The 18,636-nt window shown below is 43.6% G+C and overlaps 1 long non-coding RNA gene across 1 annotated transcript in view; it reads right to left on the bottom strand.

Annotated features, from left to right (window-relative positions):
- The window catches only part of LOC121029786 (uncharacterized), a 174,959-nt gene that overhangs the window by 30,289 nt on the left and 126,034 nt on the right, over positions 1 to 18,636 (bottom strand). The window contains exon 4 of the long non-coding RNA XR_005789889.1: positions 15,264 to 17,017. This is a non-coding gene — a long non-coding RNA (uncharacterized LOC121029786). The remainder of the gene's footprint in view (positions 1 to 15,263; positions 17,018 to 18,636) is intronic.

Below are 18,636 nucleotides of genomic sequence, written 5' to 3'. Positions count from 1 at the left end.
GTAATATTATAATGATCATTTTAGAGATGAGTAAACTGAGTTTAGGAAATTAAACTACTTTGAAGTCACAAAGCCCGAGGCTGGTAGAGCCAGGCTTTGAAACTTGGTAATTTTTAAATTAAAAAAAAAAAAAAATGTTATGGGGCACCTGGATAAGTCAGTCAGTTGAGTGTCCAACTCTTGATTTTGGCTCAGGTCATGATCTTGTAGTCGTGAGATAAAGCCCTGCATTAGGCTCTGTGCTGAACATAGGGCCTGCTTGGAATTCTCTCTCTCTCTCTCTCTCTCTCTCTCTCTCTCCTCTCTCTCTCTCTTCAAAACAATTTGTTATAAACCTAGGTAATTTTTTATACCAAAGCCCACCCTCTTACCCATCATGCTGTGTTAGCATCATTTTTCATCCACACTTATCAACCATATTTTTCTTTGGGCATATTGTAAGAATTTTTAACAATTCTTCTATTATAAATCACCTTCAACAAATCTTTTAGCCATATTTTGCTCCAGCATCAACTTTAAAAATCTTTTCCAAACAGATAAGGCCATGGGTCTGTTGTCATACTTCATTCTATGATCACGCTAGCTGTGAAGTTCAGTTCCACAGATGCTGGTGTGATGGAATGAACATAAGTTTTAGAGTCAGATGCTTTGCTTCTGTGACCCAGGCTGGACATTTAATCTCTTTAAGCTACACCATGAACATCTCTAAATGGGAGGTATTCACACTGCCTTCTTGCCCCCCCAGGGTTATGCCGATGGCTACTCAAGTCAGTGCAGGTAGGAAGCGCTGTGAGAACTATAGGGACACTTCCATATTTTGCAGCTTTCTTTCAACACAACTCTCCGGACTAGTTTCACTCTAATTCATGGTCACAAGTCTCCAGTGCCCTTTAGCACCACCTGGGAGCTCTGTCACACTCTCCAAGTGTTTGCTCTCCCGTTCTTCTAAGTGACTGTTGTACATCTCTTTTCACACTGTCCCCACCCCAGTGTTAACCGGTGACCTTGCCTCACTTTTCCTCAAGAAAACTGAAGTGACCAGAAGGGCCTCCCTTGTCATGTGAGCACCCAAACTACTGCCCTAAGCTTTCAATGGCTTCCTTCAGATCACCAAGGATCAGGTGTCCCACTCTCTTCAAACCAACTGTCCCCCCGCCACCCGCCCTGGCTCCCATCCTCCCTCACCCGTGTCAGGGACTTTGTTCCTCCAATTTTTCCTTCTCTTCAGCATCATCCATTTCACTCCCTCTACCAAAGCATGATCTTGTAATTCCCATATTAAAAATATAGATAGAAAAGCAGTCCTCTCTTGGCCCCATATCCCCACACAGCCACAACCCCATTTCTCTGCTCTCCTTAACAGCAATACTTCCTGAAGTAGTTTCTTATGGTCACTGCCTCCATTCCCTCCTCCCATACTCCCTCCTCAGCCCACTTCTGCTGGCTTCCTGTTCTACTGTGCTTCATGTTGTAGAAGCCAATGAGCATCCCTGCCCTCATTATACTCAGCCTCTCAGCAGACGTCAACAGGGTCCATCACTCCCTCTTTTTAGAACACCTTCTTCTGACTCTCAACACACTCTCCAGGTTCTGCTTCCCACTTGCCAGTTGCCTTTTGTTCAGCTCTTTCACTAAATTTACTTCATTTTTCTGACCTACGAGTGTCAGAGTGGCCTAGGGTTTGTGCAATGATCCCTTCTCTTCCAGGTCTGCACGCACTCTCTAAATGGTCTCATCCAGTATTAGGGCTTTAAATATCATCCATGCACCTGCCACTGCCTGCACCAACTATTTGGACTATTAAGCACTGCCACACAGATGTCAAAGCAGGCCTCTCAAACTTATGGCCCATCACAGTTCTTGAATTTCCCTTCCAATTCTCCACCAGTCTTCTTTTAGTAAATGGTACCATAATGGTATCACCAATTGGTGTCATTAAAAGGTAACACTTGCTCATGAAAAAAATCTGGAAATTACCCTTGATAACTTTTTTTTGCATCATCCCCACATCCAACCTATCAGCAGAACTTTTTTTTTTTAATTTTTTTTAATGTTTATTTATTTTTGAGACAGAGACGGAACATGAACGGGGGAGGGTCAGAGAGAGAGGGAGATACAGAATCTGAAGCAGGCTCCAGGCTCTGAGCTGTCAACACAGAGCCCAATGCGGGGCTCAAACTCATGGACCGTGAGATCATGACCTGAGCCGAAGTCAGACACTGAGCCACCCAGGCGCCCCTATCAGCATAGCTTCTTAAGTCCACCTGTAAAAGATAGCCTGAATCTATCCATTTCTCCCAATCCCTCTACTGACACACTTTGGAATCAAGCTGTCCTCACCTCTCTTGTGGAATACTTCAATAGCTTCCTAACTGTTCTCCTTGCTTTGTTCAAATCCTTCTCGTGGTTTGGAGATCCCTATATGATCTGGCCTCTTGCCTGCCTCTCAGATCTCACATCCTATCATTTTTTCTCACTTACCCTGCTCAAACCCAGGCCGGGGGGTCTTTCTGTCCCTAAAACATACCAACCTCATGGTCAACTTACAGCCTGGAAGCTGGTTCTCTACCTGGAATGCTCTTCCCTTCTACTTTGCATACTTGGCTCTTCCTTAACATTCAGTCACTGGCTTCAAGGTCACCTCCTCAAGGAAGCTTTTCCTCACCACCCCATTCTCCTCCTCTCTAATCCCACCCAGTAGTAATTCTTTTTTTTTTTTTTCTTCTTAAGTTTATTTATTTACTTTGAGAGAGAGAGCGCACAAGCAGGGCAGGGGCAGAGAGAGAGGGTGAGAGCAAATCCCAAGCAGGCTTCACACTGTCAGCACAGAGCCCAATGTGGGGCTCAAATCCACGAACCATGAGATAAAGACTAGAGCTGAAATCAAGAGTCAGATGCTTAACCAACTGAGCCACCCAGGTGCCCCTCACCCAGTAGTAATTCTACGCAGACCCACTTGCCTCTCCATGCCTTTCTCATTTATCTTATGCCTCCACTGAGCTGTTAGCCCAAGAGCAGATATTTTGCCACATTCGTATCTGTATCCTTTATGCTTAGGAAGTACTGGCTCAATAAATAGTTGCTGAGCAAAGCAGAGTGTTTGTTATGGACTTCAAAAATTATGTATACTACCTTCCATATTAAAATAAGTCTCCTAGCAATAGAGAGATTCTTCCTCTCACCAGTCACGAGTACTCTTTCCTATGTAACTCCAGAGTTTTCTGTCCTGGGGATCATTCTGGTTATATTCTGAGCAATAGATATTTTGTTTCTGTTCCTTTTTTCTAGGGAGCCAAAGCTCATTAAGCCCCTTCCCCATTAGGACCCTTGGGGACCAAGGCAATTACTAAGAGGACAATGGGCATTATGTGCTCCTACACTTCCCAGAAACGATGCCTGCATCTCATAAATGGCAGGGCCTCAGTATGCAGTGATTATTTTTATCCTCATTGTTTTGACACCACTGATGAAATATCTTCCTATGCCAATTGCTAAAAGCCAGGCAATAGCAATAGTTGTCATAAGTTAGGGACCAGAAGAGAAGTTTGATCCTGCTGTCTCCTGCCAACTCCGAGTGGGGTCTCTGATTTGCCATTTGAGTTCTCTGTGGCAGCTGCTTCCCTTTGAATTTAGAGTGACTCTTTCAACTTTGTGAATGAAGCACGGGGCCTGCAGAATCAGAAACCTGGGCCTCCGTCCTGCTGGTAACCAGTCTTCACAATTTCCTGTGTTAGTCACATTCACGAGCTGCGGTGAAACTCTGAGGACAATGTGTTGTAAAAGAGACATGATCTGATCCATAAAATTCATCCCTGTCATCATCTCTCATCCACTCCAGGAAGCCTGTCAATAGGACTGCCCTTCAGAATTGTCCCCAATTGCTTAGGAATATCGTATCTCCCTGTTAAGCCACATAAAGGGAGCTAGCTCCACCAGGGAGGATGGGAGAGATGTGTGCTGGCATAAAAACCAAGTCTCTCCCAGTGTCTGCGATCCCCCAGAGGTCGCGCCGCTTGCTGCAGCTTCGTGGGAGCAGATGTGTGTGGTGAGGGTTGCTGCTCGGAGGTACCACTGGGCAGATGGATTCATTACACCACCTAATGAAAAGCAGTGATTCGCTGTGGCCTGAGGGAAGGCAGGTTAGAGTCACAGAGATGATATAGGGGCTTGGACGTGTGTGAATGCAGAGATGTGCAGATGGGAAAATGACAGGCTGGTCCAGGTGACAAGACGCTGGTGCTTCTCTCAGAACTGCCAAGAGAGCTCCACCTGCATCAGGTTCACGTCCACACACGCTGCTGCATGGGAGCCAGTGTGACTAGCAGCCTCGAGGTGCCATGACCATTGGCAATCACTGGCAATTAAACAAACCCAAATGGAAACAATGGATGGAAATAAACAGTGGACTTAGAAGGGTACAGTGTGGTGGTATCTTGTTTCCTATTAATTACCAGCTGGTGACCTTGGGCATTTTAATTAACCTCTTGAGCCTCAACTTACCCATCTATAAAATGTAGGCAATAATAAGATCTCATATGGTTAACGTGAGAGTTAAATGTTAACATATACAAAAATCCTTAACACCACCAAGGTACAGGGTCAGCCTTCAATAAATGGTAGGTATCATTGCTATTTTTATTTAATCATTAGGCACCTAAATAACCTCCATTGCATCACTGCTGATTTAATTAAACTGAAATCCTTTCTGAAGCTTACATAGCCTTCTGTGAATTGGCCCTGTGTCTCTCAGATCTCGCCCCATATCACTCTTTCTTGACCACCCTGTTTGAACCACAGCAGAAGTCTTTTTGTCCCTGAAACATACCAAATTCACTCTCATCTTAACGTCTTTCTATAGATTAGAAAAATAGGCCTATATGCCATGTTTATTTGCTCAGTAAGGAGTGTAATAGTCAATATAACAAAGACCGAATTCCAAGTACAGGGTCCAAGAGAATATATTGATAGAAGGAAATAAACTTTCCTATTATAGAACATCTTGGATTTCAGTGCCTGCAAGCAGGAAATCAGTTTTATAAAGTTGACAGACCAAGCAAGGTGCTTACGATCTCTTGGACATAGAACTGTATCTAGATAAGCAGTTGGTTAGCCCTATTGTGCCAATGAGACAATTGAGTTTTAGAGAGGATAACCTTGCAAGAAACAACTTGTAACTAGTGGAGCTGGGTGTGGAACCCATGCCTGGCTTCAAGAGTGCTTCTCTTTAACTATAATCCTCTACTGGCATAGAGATTTTCAACATAGGTTCTCTCATTATTTTGGAGGGACAGCAGATCCTATTCCACCTATGGAAAGAGCTTTCTAACCAGGAGAGGCCATTCAGAAAACTAACACTGAATCATTATACTTATCCTGAAACATTGGTCTCACACAACTTGCCTCCCCAGAAAAATGGCTTAGAACACCAACCTGGACTCTGCCCCCACAGGTCCCTTGGCTCTCCTGGCACCACTGGATCTGCTTCCTGAAAACCCAGTTCCCCTGATCCTCAGCAGACTCAGGCACTGTGATCCAAATTTCCATCCAGAGTCCCTTCTTCTCTTTTCTCTCCTCACCTCTTGGCACACACTCTTTCTTCCTTTACCAAAGATCTCCTAGTAGCCATTATATCCCTTGCTACTTAAAGTAGAATTCGTGGCATCCCCCAGAGGCTTGTTAGAAATGCAGAATCTCAAGTCCTCTGCCTTGTGAATCTGAATCTGAATTTTAAAAAGATCTTCAGATGATCCATAGTCCATTAAGGTTTGAGAAACACTGATCTTGCCTATTTCTGGACAAAGCCTCCACCAATTCCAAAGGTAATAAATTAACCCCATTGGGTCTGTCACTCTGACTTCCCAGCTCCTGTACAATCTGAACAGCTGCCTCCAAAAGCCCAAATCAGCATTTTACAGTGTCACCTGGCTTCTCTGCTGCTTCTTCCATAAGCCCAATGTTTCAACCCAGAGGCAATTAATTGGATTTTCTGAATGAGAGCAAAAGAGTGATGACAGACCATCCCTAATAGTACTTAGGGGTGTTACTCACATGTCAATTGATATGCGCCTCAGTCATTATTATTGAGTAATATGGCATAGATAGATATGAATTCAGTACACCGTCCTGTGCTAGGGAAGTATAGTGATTTCCATTTAGGTAATAGACACAACAAGCAGGGAGTTGGGTCATAAGCTTATCCTGCCTAGTTCTGATGTCCTCTTGCTAATGATGCCTAATTTTGTCCAGCACTTAAGTTCAATGGCTGGTACAATAATCCATTGTATTTTATTATTTTTTAAATGTTTATTTAATTAGTATTTTTTTAATGTTTATTTATTTTGAGAGAGAGTGCAAGAGCAAGCACAAGTGGGGGAGGGGCAGAGAGAGAGAGAGAGAGAGAGAGAGAGAATCCCAAGCATGCTCTGTGCAGTCAGTGCAGCACCCAATGCAGGGCTCCATCTCATGAACTGTGAGATCATGACCTGAGCTGAGATCCAGGGTCAAACACTTAACCGACGGAGCCACCCAGGCACTCCAAAATAATCTATTTAAAATTAAGTTAAAAGTATTTGTATTTGCTGTATTTTTTGTATAAAGATATTTCCAGGAAGGTTAAATCTATTATTCCAGACTGCAATTAGAGGTCATAAGTTTATTTTTTTTTCTTAAGTAGGCTTTACACCCACTGTGGAGCCTAACACAGGCCTTGAACTCATGACCATATCAAGACCTGAGCTGAGATCAAGAGTCAGATGCTTAACTGACTGAGTTACCCAGGCACCCCAGAGTTCATAAGTTTCCTAATCCTAGACATGTACATGGTCTAGAAGGAATATTAGTAGTTTATAATAACAATAGCAATTACATTGATCAAGGTAACCATTTATTCACAAATACTATGCCAGATATTAAGAGTCAGGTATTATTTGTATGTTTACCTTCCAGAAAACCAACACCTGCAATGAGATGACAGTCATGATTGAACCTCAATCATAGTTCGACCAGTCAAACCACTCTCTGCTCACCCCCTATTACATACATAGGCAGTAATAGTAAATGTGGGTTCACTGCTAGATGGGTTAAAAATAAAATAACTTCGGTCAAATGCAACCACATCAGAGATTTCACACTGAAAAAGTCACTTTTAGAAAAGGAATGTGCTGAAAGGTCAGATGGAAGTTTCCTCTTTCCCACACCCAAGAGCTCAAAGAGTGAATAAATATGTCCCTCTGCTATGGGGGCTAGGCACTTCACGAAGGTGGCTGTGGGCAGGAGTGATCACTCCTCTGATCTACAGAAACTGTGTTAAGAAGAAACGTGAAAGTAAGTGCAAGGATTTGGGGAGGTGGGAGTTAGGTGATTTTCCACCAGCTGAGGTCAAGTGCAGAGGACCTCATTTATTTTCTATATAAATCTCAAGTCAATTTTCTAAAATAGAAAAAAAAAAAAAAAAGGTGGGGAGAGGGGTTGCTTGAAATGTCCAGGCTTGCTGGATTTTTCTGTTCTCTTTGTTTGCATTTTCTGTCCAAGTTAACCTCTCATCACCCAGCACAAGGGATGAGAAAAATTAGACAACATTTCTAACACAGCCACTAATTATCAGAAAGTCTGCATTTTTCTGAAGTTCATTCACTTTTCTTCAGTAACTTTGACTTTGTTAATAAAGGTTAGACCATAAAATTGTACTTTGAGGTAAATATTAAACTAGATCAACCCACCGGTGGGCAGGCAGTTCTTTCCAGGAAATGAAATGAGTAATTAGAAAAATGTAGAAACATTTTCCACAGTCCTTGCTTCCTGCTGTACCTTTTTTTCTTTCTTGTTTAATTTCCTCATACAAAGTACTTTTTCTGATGCCAGTTCTTAATGAGGAGCCTTATCTCTTGCTCTGAAATAATTGACCAGGTGAAAGGTGTTCTCTGTTTTAATTCTGCTTCTTGAAAACGTTGCTTTTGTCTTTTTCCCTTTTTCTATTCTCTCTTTTAAAAGAGTTGACTGAACATCTCAAATTCGTTATGCTAATGTAGAGTAATAAAAATATGTGTTCAAATTGTTTCATTCTGCCATCTTGAATGTTTCCAAGTGACCATTTATCTATAATTTAATATTAAAAGCTTTAAATATAAGATTAACCTAAATGAGTTCTATGGGGAGAAAAGCATCAGCTTACTCAGAGGAGTCTATTGTATTTTTTATTCCAGCTGAACATTCATTGCCTTCCCCTCTCTTCCCCCTCAATTTTTCCTCTACACAAGATGGATATTAACTGTTTGAGGAAACAGACTTAGGTATTTTATTTTGTAGCTTTACACTAACCCAACAATGCAATTTATAGCATTTACAAGGAGCCTTCCATGTTCTAATCAATTGTAGCTCTTCTGCTCTGAGTACCAAACCAGACATTATATTTCCCATGAGCCTTTGATTAACACAACACCAATGCTCCACACAGAAACTGAAAAAGCAGCAAAGACATAAAGCTTACTTTTTCCAGCACTGACATCATGCTGGTCTAGCAGTAAGGAACAGAAAGAAATTGCACAGAGAAGTTGCCTATCAACACATGGCTAGTTCTTTGAGACTGATCTGAGTTTTCCACTTGAGGGCTTTTAAGCACTCAGAATGGAATGCAATATCTCAAAGCATTCCAGGCAATGGACTGTGCTCTTAACGAAGACTGGCCTGGAAGACTTTCCTTTGAAATTAAAGCTGGAGTTGGAGTTCTGTGAGGGTCCATCTCTGTGCTCTGAAAGAACCTTGTCCAAGGTATGTCAAGAGACAAACTTGAAATGGCCAGCAAACATCAAGAGTCACTCTTGCTGGGGGCTCCTGGGTGGCTCAGTCAAACGTCCGACTTTAGCCCAGGTCAGGACCTCGCGGTTTCTGGGTTCAACAGCTGACAGCTCAGATCCTGGAGCCTGCTTCTGATTCTGTATCTCTCTCTCTTTCTGCCCCTGCCCCACTTGCACTCAATCTCTCTCTCTCTCTCCCCAAAATAAACATTAAACATTTTTTTTTGAGGGGCGCCTGGGTGGCGCAGTCGGTTAAGCGTCCGACTTCAGCCAGGTCACGATCTCGCGGTCCGTGAGTTCGAGCCCCGCGTCAGGCTCTGGGCTGATGGCTCAGAGCCTGGAGCCTGTTTCCGATTCTGTGTCTCCCTCTCTCTCTGCCCCTCCCCCGTTCATGCTCTGTCTCTCTCTGTCCCAAAAATAAATAAACGTTGAAAAAAAATTAAAAAAAAAAACCATTTTTTTTGAAAAGATTCACTCTTGTTGTTTCACAATGAAAAATGTTAAAAAACCTCAATGTCACACAATTTGGAGACTAGAAAAATCCTGACCATAGAAACCAACACATTTACAAAATAATCTGGCCATTCAAAACAAGGTTTTCATGAATTCAGACTTAATCACTGTTTTTTCCGTAATTCAACTCAAAATTATTTTTTCATTTGATTCCGATTTTCAAAGAAGAGTAGGGGACTTTAAAAATTTTCTCTTCAAGCTCTGCATTAAAACAAAGTCATATATTTTACTAAACTACATGTAATCAAGATTATATAAAAGCTGAAGTGTTGTATCCAGGTTATTATCTGCTTTTGTTTCTGATTCAAGCCTTACTGCCTGTTACCAAGCAGAGGTGGAGAATAGGTATGCTCTCCTTTGTGCTGTGACGGTAGGGTCCTTGGACTTAAGGGTGGGGGGATCAAGACCAGTGAAACATAAGACAGGAAGAAAAGGGAAACTGGGGAAGACAGATGCCCAATCTTAAAGCATATGGCCATACTCCGTGTACAGAACTTATTTTTAGGATAGGGCTTTGAAAGAATAATGAAACCAGTATCACTGCAAGTCAATAGCCACAATCCCTTTATCCATACTAAATCAGACCAATTATCTTCATGAACTCATCACCATTGATTGTTGGTTTTCTCTTTACATGCTCCCCCATCTCCCTCCAAGTCTTCCCACTTCTTCCTTTGCTTCATCTTTTTTTTCCTATTCTAAGGCCAATACTTAAAACCACACTAACCCTGTACCATTGTTCTATTGCCCTAGTTTGTCTGCCTGCCTCCACACTTTTTTCTTAGCCAATGAATCCTACACCCCATCATTGAGCTATTTTCCTAAAACTCCATTTTTTTTTATCATGTTAGTTCCATGGATAACAACAGCTTTGGCTTCCTATTTTCCATAGGGGAGCTAACTCCCCTCCATCTGGCTCTGCCTTTATTCCTACAACAGAATTCCCCACCACTCCCTCTGAGGGAACAGTCTCTGCCCCCCCCCCCCCGGTTTTCCATAAAGACATCTTTCTCTTGTAAGCCTATCAGGTTAAGGTTCTGAGTGATCACCTCTGATAGGTGAGAGGGGAAAAAGACAACAAGTCCCCACAGAGGTGTCAAACTGGTACTTAGAGCTAGGAAAAAGCAGCCACTCATTGAACTTAAGATCATCAGACCTCAGGGGGCCTGGGTGGCTCAGTCAGTTAAGCATCTAACTCTTGATTTTGGCTCAGATCTCATGGTGGTGAGTTCAAGCCCCAAGTCATGCCCCACACTAAGTGTGGAGCCTGCTTGGGATTCTCTCTCTCTCTCTCTCTCTCTGCCCCTCACCCACTCACTTACATTCTCTCTCTCTCTCTCTCTCTCTCTCTCACTCTCTCCTTGCTCTGCAAGGACTGAGAGTAGGAGATCCCTACCTCCCAGACTGGAAACAGTAATTCAGCAGGGTGTTCTGTTTGGGCGGAGATTGAAAGCTGAGCCTTCTGTTGGCCAGGGCACGGAGTAGAGTTAGGGCACATCCTCCACTACCCATAGGCTCCAGGAAAGTCAAGTATGATGTCAGCTCAGCTGCCAAACCAAAATCATGGGGTCGGAAGCTAAGCGTCACCTTAGGCCATAACTGAATAGACATCAGGTAAACTTCAGTCGCACCTCAGGTGCCATGACCTCTGGGAAGCATTCTCTGACCTTACGACCCATCCAAATGACCTCCACCGAGCTCCCTTAGCATCCCCCATTATCTAAATCTTCGCTCACATAAGACAGTTATCTGATTCCCTGCCTGTTTCCTCCATCAGAGAGCTCTGTGAGAGCTCATCACACAATGCCTGGTACGTGGAGCAGTTCAGTGAATGAAACCAAGCAGTTCTGAAAGCAGAAGCCAGGGGAGGAGTGGGTGGATTGGAAGCTTTTCTTACGTATCTTCCCTCTGCAGAGCCCAGCTCTGGATGGCACACAAAAGCGGCACTTGCTGAGTGAGTCAGTGACTGATAGGCTAATGCTGTTTTTCATATTCTAGTGTTCTTTTCATTTCTTTCTCACATTTCATGTGAAAGTCCAACCCTGTTACTACTAGAACTCTAAGAGCTTTATTTTCAAAATTAATCGTTGCAAATTTTCACATGTGCAGCCTTAGTGCAACTATCTTATTGTGCAAACACATTTTAACATCTTATATCACGGTGCATGTGAATTTGGAGTCTTTGCCAAGTTGTCTGCGACTTGATTTCCGGATGGGGCTACAGCAGCACCATACAGCTCCCCTAATTGGATGCACTGCTGGAGAGAGAGAGGGGCTTGCCTTTTTGTGTACACGGTTTCTCTCTGATGCACACGCACTCCAATTCGGAGCACGGCTTCGGCTGCTGGTTGGGGAAATCTGGCCTGCAGGTCTGACTTCAAAAACAGAAAAAAGAGACCTCCCAATTCTGGTTTCCACTTTGGCCTTAACTAGCTCCTATTGTGCTCCATATGGCAGGACATATGTTTCTCACCGCACAAATTTAAAACATCTGAAAATAATATTTTCCCGGTTGTGCAGCCATTAGGGATGAGGTAGCATTTTCTGAGCAAAAGCTTGAGTCAGTGGTGAACCTAAGAGGCGGCATCAAAAGGACAGTGGCCAGCACTCAGCGCGGCTTTCCTCAAATCCAAGAACAACATACAAGTCCACGGGATGGGAAGGGTAGGGGAGCATGGTCAGCCACCATTCCCAGTCCTCCCCACAGGCCCACGGACACATTTTCTGCCCTAACTATGAGCTTCAAAACAAAAGAGAGCAAACCACACATATTATAAAAAATAAAAATAAAATTTAAAAAAACACCCACCAATATTGCTATATATGTATTTTACTAGACTAATCTTTATGATCTTATCTTTGTATTTCATAAAGGATTTTTTTTGGCCCTGGAGAGTCTCATGTACATTCTAGAGGAAAAGGCAGAATACCCTTCCTATAAACTACCCTGGATTGGGCTTTTAAAAACCAGACAACAGGCCCAAAATGGAGTTGCTTATGCTCAGCTCCATGTCACCAAGCTGAGATTTAACTCAATTACAGTCTCATCTCTGCAAGAACCATAATCTTAACCAGTCAATCAGGAATTGCCCCATCAGCACCAGTTAGGTAATCTGTGTGATACATCCCTGCCATCCCCTCAAGGAAGTAACCTTGCAATAACCAGTCTGCCTTTTTGCCAGTATAACCTCCTTATTTCTGTCCCCTGCTGCCTATAAAAGTCTTTCATTGTGTGCAGCTCCTCAGAGTTCCTTTCTCTCCACTAGGTTGGATACTGCCCTGTTCAAATTGGTTTTTGTTCAAATAAACTCTTAAAATTTTTTAATATGCCTCAGTTTATCTTTTTTATTTTTTTATTTTTTTATTTTTAAAAATTTTTTTTTCAACGTTTTTTATTTATTTTTGGGACAGAGAGAGACAGAGCATGAACGGGGGAGGGGCAGAGAGAGAGGGAGACACAGAATCGGAAACAGGCTCCAGGCTCTGAGCCATCAGCCCAGAGCCTGACGCGGGGCTCAAACTCACGGACCGCGAGATCGTGACCTGGCTGAAGTCGGACGCTTAACCGACTGCGCCACCCAGGCGCCCCAGTTTATCTTTTATTTTAAATTTTTTTTAACGTTTATTTATTTTTGAGACAGAGAGAGAGACAGAGCATGAACGGGGGAGGGTCAGAGAGAGGGAGACACAGAATCAAAAACAAGCTCCAGGCTCTGAGCTGTCAGCTCAGAGCCTGATGCGGGGCTCGAACTCATGGACCTCGAAATCATGACCTGAGCTGAAGTCTGTCGCTTAACCGACTGAGCCACCCAGGTGCCCCCTCAGTTTATCTTTTAACAGGCTGCCCCAGGCCTGGCTGCAGCCAGGGGAAACAGCTCAGATGAGAAGGCATTATGGTTTTGTGATGATGTGGTTGTGTAATTCCTTGCGATTCGGGACGTGGAGTTGGATGGCAAGGAGACCGAAGGCCTCAGGTGGGAGACATTTGAAGACGTGGGGTGATGAAGGGGTAAAATGCAGAGAGAACACTGCTAAATCCCAAGATTGCCCAATTAATAATGGACACTGAGCCGGCAGCGGCATAAAGCAACCTGTAACAGGCCTGGGGTGAATTCTCTCGGAATTCCCAATCTAGGGAGCTCTGCAGAGTCAGCACACAGCCACCCTTGAAAGCCAGTTTCAAGTAAGCCAAGAGAGCTGCCCAGGATCCAAATTGGAAGACAGAAAGAGAATGAGAGAGAGGAGGGAGGAGGGAATGAAGGAAAGGAGGAAGGGAAGAAAGGAAGATGGAAGGAAAGGAGGAAGGGAGAAAGAGAGGGAGGGGGAAGATATGGGGAAGGCCTAAAAGGAAGGTCAAATGCCAAACCAACTTCAGGTACAGAGCAAGGGCACTGTGTCCTCTCTCACCTAAAGTACCACCTGACATTTCAGATCCCTCTCTTCTACTTTAGTTTTCTGAAAATGCCGTATATTTCTCTTACTTCCCTGGTTTTCTTCCTCCTTGACTGGAACATTAACTCCGTGAAGGTAGGGAATAGTATTTATTTTGTTCACTGTGCTATATCATCTAAAGTGTCAGAAAAATTGCTCTTATTCCAGGCTGACTCTCCTGCCTTGAGCTGATGATGAAGGTAAAGTCAGGTGTAGGAGAGGTGGCAAAAGAGGGGAACAGGAGACTTCTGGAAGCCTGGACTTGTGAGGAGGTTCCTCCCCCACGAAGGAGGCCGTGGCACCTGGCTCCCACAGCAGCCCTGGCCCTCTGGGCTCTCGGCCAAGCTCAGACTAAACACTGCTCCACATGCGGCCATTCAGTTCTCACAGCAACCCTATGAGGCAAGCACTATTTTCAACTTTATCTTTTATGTAAGATAACTGAGGAACAGAGAGCTAAAGAATTAGGTTGAGCCACATGAAATTGTCATTTTAGTACATAAAAATTATCAATTATCAGCATTATCATGCGGTTTAACCTAACCGTGTGCCCAAGATAATAAATTTCTTAAGCAGCAGAAATGCAGATTGCAAGTGCACGGCTGTCTGACTCTGGAGCCCAAGTTCAAGGGCAAAGCCATTGCAGGTGGAAGGACACCATGGGGGAAGCCGGGAAGCCGGGAAGCCGTGTCATTAGATCTCATTAGAATATTCATACAATGAGGCCTAGGAGAGAGGAGAGGATTGGAAATCGCCTGTGAGAGCTATAGCCATATGGTCTTCCCAAAATACCTCCATTTTAAAATGAAAGCTCCTTATTCAGCCTTAAAAAGAAATGAAATTCTGACACATGCTACAACAGGGATGAACCTTGAAGACATTATGCTAAGGAAAACAAGCTAGACATAAAAGGACAAACAGTGTATGATTCCACTTATATGAGGTACCCAGAGCAGTCGACTCCATACAGACAGAAAGTAGAACAGTGGTTGCCAGGGGCTGGGGGGAGACAATGGAAGACGGGGAGTTAGTGTTTAATGCGGACGGAGTTTCAGTTCGGGAAGATAAAAATGTTCTGGAGATGGATGGTGGTGACGGTTGCCCAACAATGTGAATGTAGTTAATGCCACTGAATTGTTCGCTTAAAAATGGCTCCAGTGGGGGCGCCTGGCCGGCTCAGTCGGTGGAGCTTACAACTCTTGATCTTGGGGTTGTGGGTTCGAGCCCCACGTTGGGTGTAAAAATTACTTAAAAATAAAATCTTAAAAAAATAGTTAAAATGTACTTTTTATGTTGTGTGTGTTTCACCACAGTGGGGGAAAGAGAAGGCAAAGACTCTTGCTTCAGTTTGGACCTGCCCAATTATAAGCATCGTTGGATATTTGGATGCTGAAAGACAAAGCCTATTTTTTCCAGTCTGTGCCTTTACAACGGAAAGCGTACACGTGCACATAAATCTATCTGCACGTACTATATGCAAATACTACTACTACTAATAAAAACAGCTAGCATTTAGTGAGCACTCACCTCTTGACAGACTCCGATTAGATGTTGTATGGGTATTAATGCATTTGAAATCCACCAGAGCCCCACAAGGCAGGTGTTTGATGATCTCCGTTTTGTTTCCAATGCTCTCTGCTATGGCACATATACAGGTGAGAGAGCAGTCACCTTTTTTCCAACTATGTGGGGATTTCCTAGAGAGCTCCAAGAACAAAAGACTATAGTGAAAAATGATTCAAAGCAGAGGCTTGGAACAACGCCTGATTCAGGTCCTCAATAAATTTTTGTCAAGTAAAGAACCACATGACTCCAGAAGAATTCCCCACACACAAGAGGTTTTCTGGTTATAAACCTTAATGTTTGTGTCACCAGAGTTTTAAATATGGGGAACTGAAAGGAAAAAAAAAAACGTATCATGATGAAAATTTCTGCCAAAATGCGTTCTGATATTTTTTACAAAGTGGGAACGTGACTAACTACAGCCTACAAAAGCTGGCTATATTTAGAAATGGACTTTTTTGTTTGTTTGTTTCACCAAAGTGCAGCATCATAAAAAAGGTCGCAGGCTTTCAGATGAAGGAAATTTCATGCGATGGTTTTGTGTCATCTGGCAGTTGTTTCTGTGGGTGACACGACCGCCCCCTGGCTCCCCTCAGCCCAAGCTCGTTAGAAGCAGGACTCACTGTAGTTTGACCACAGGGTATTTTTAGTTCCTTCTGACAGGATTGGAACTGGGTATAGGATAGTCAGCTCACAGTTCTCTCTAATTGTCACACCTACTGCACAGAAACGGGGGAGAAAAATGATTGAAGCTCCAGTCACAATCCTCCTGGAAAAGGTGGGATGTCTGTCAGCTCTTCAAGAGTGAAGCAGCCTACCTTGCACTTTCAAAGCCCGTTGTTTTGCAAGAAGTCTTAGGTGAAAACAATGAGACAAAAGCATGCTTTGTGAAAGACAATGACATCCATTCAAATGCCTCTCATTATACTCTCTTATTTTGCAGAGCCTTGTATCCAGAATTATCCTGTTCTATTAACTAGTCTGGTATAGTCTCAAAGAAAAAAAAGCGTTTTTTTTTTTTTCTTAAATGCAGAGTTGGGGGTGGCGAAAAATTAAAGCAAAAAGGCATCTCCTTCAATTCATTCAGTCGCAGTCGCTAGTTGGAAAGATTGTTTCTCGTCACAGTCTCCTCCAGCTCTTTATGGGAGGAGCTCCAATCTTCCCAGAAACACAGATTCCCAAGTGCACGCTTCAGGCTACAATTACATCTCTACAAATGAAGTAGCCCCACAATAGGACACAAAGGGAAATGTTCTTCTCCGTCTTTTCTTTTCCTTTTTTGTACTTGTTGCACAAGGTTACATGATTTGTTGCAAAAATCCTGGAACCTGGGGAAGCAAACAGCTCCTTGGGTCTCTGTTCCACTCTGTTTCTGTCTCCTTCAATATGTTCCTCAGCGATTAATTCCATCAGATCTTAAATATGGTGAAGGAAGTCATGCATACCACTTCCCAAGGAGCTGAGCCCACAATTTATGAGATTTTGTTGGTCAGGACATTTAGACTCTTCATCTGTGGCTCAAGCTTATTGCAGTTCAAGTTCACAGGGCTCAGGGTGTGAGGGAAATGGATGGCAAGAAGGTGATCTCAGGGCAAAGCTGACACAAGAGGAGAGAATGATGGAGGAACTGGCCAATCTCTGAGTAGGGGTCCTGGGCTGGGGAGAGGAGAGTCATGTTCCAAGGCTTCCTGGGTCAGGGGGCAACCTTTGGGATGCACCTACAAGTAAAGATCCCACCAGACTGAGGAGCTCTGCATGGAAGGCCCTTTCAAACTGCATTGGCAGGAGCACCTGGCTGGCTCACTTGGTAGAGCACACAACTCTTCTTCTTCTTTTTTTTTTTTTTTAAAGTGTATGTATTTATTTTGAGAGAGACAGAGAGCAAGCAGGCAGAGAGACAGAGAGAGACAGAGGATCTGAAGCAGGCTCTGTCCTGACAGCAGAGAGCCGGATGTGGGGCTCGAACTCATGAACCGCAAGATCATGACCTGAGCTGAAGTCAGATGCTTAACCAACTGAGTCACCCAGGCACCCGAGCATGCAACTCTTGACTTGGCATTGTGAGTTCAAGTGCTCATTGGGCATAGAGATTACTTTTTAAAAAATTGCATTGGCAGGACCAAACAGCATAGCCAATCAACCATAAGAAAACAGGATAATCTACTACTGTGCACCATGAGAAAAGGTCCAAGTCGATGAGGATACCCTGGTCCTGTCCATCATGGGCAATAATTTCCTCTTGTAGTTGCACCTTTTCACTTAAACAGTAAAAGGCTTATACTTATCAATGTAATCACTGTGCCCCTGGTTCCACCAATCTACAAAAACAAAAGAGGTCATATTTACAATTAGACCTAAATAACAAGGGCTTCAATCTCCCATTGTTTCCAGTCTTTTCCAGAGTAGCTGTCTCTATTTCAGAACTTCTCCAGAGCTCCTTACGTGTATCTATGAACTAGTCTTCATTATCACCCCCTTGTAGCCGTAGTAATGCAGACAAAGCTTCCATGCCTGCTGCCACAATCATTGGCCCACTCTGGCAGCCTGCCAGCATTCGTGGACATAAAGCCAGAAGCCCACCCTTGCTGAGCTCCAGGCTGAAAATCCTAGCAGCCCAATTATAAGGCTTGACCAAGCCACCTGTCTGTTGACCCTCATGCCTGGATGTCACCACCAACACAAACACAGAACCATCCAACTTCACCTACCCCGGGGTGGACCCTTTGACAAATAGCCCAGTGTGGTTCTTGGTGGCAAGAGGTTAGATGCTCCTTCGTGTTATTCTCTCCAAAGATGACCTGCAGCAGGTTGCCTGGGCCCCAGGTATTACAGCATTTTGACTAATATCACAGCTCTTTCATTTGTCATGTATGCAACTATTTTCTTCAAAGCTCTCCCATGGTGACAGGTGGCTCCCTCAGCAGAGTTGCTAGAATCTTTCCCCAGGGCAGCACTTTCCGGTGAAGATGTAGAACCTGAACCTGAGTCCCACTCACCTCTTCCCTATGGTGAGCTTCTTACCAAAGGCCTTATTGTTTTCTTCCTCAAACTTTGATCTGGGACACTTCACACTACCAGTCATGGTTTTATGTCTTCATTTCTCCTTTGTGGAGCCAAGGAGTAGGCTCCTTACTCCCCATGTAATTACGGAAGGACAGGGCTACATAAAGCCTCAAATACAAATAGCTATGTAGAGGGAGAGATAATGCTTTTAGCATCTGAACCCCAGACACTAAGTTAGGCCATATTATCCTGGAATGAAAACAGACTGAATCAGATGCTCTTTGTGTCCACTCAGACTATGGTTATCAAATGTCTACATCATTCATTTATCCAC

Source organism: Herpailurus yagouaroundi, unplaced genomic scaffold (genome assembly GCF_014898765.1).
Source record: "Herpailurus yagouaroundi ecotype Mexico unplaced genomic scaffold, PumYag 139, whole genome shotgun sequence".
Classification (NCBI taxonomy): Eukaryota; Metazoa; Chordata; class Mammalia; order Carnivora; family Felidae; genus Herpailurus; species Herpailurus yagouaroundi.
This window is presented reverse-complemented; position numbering and strand designations above follow the sequence as displayed.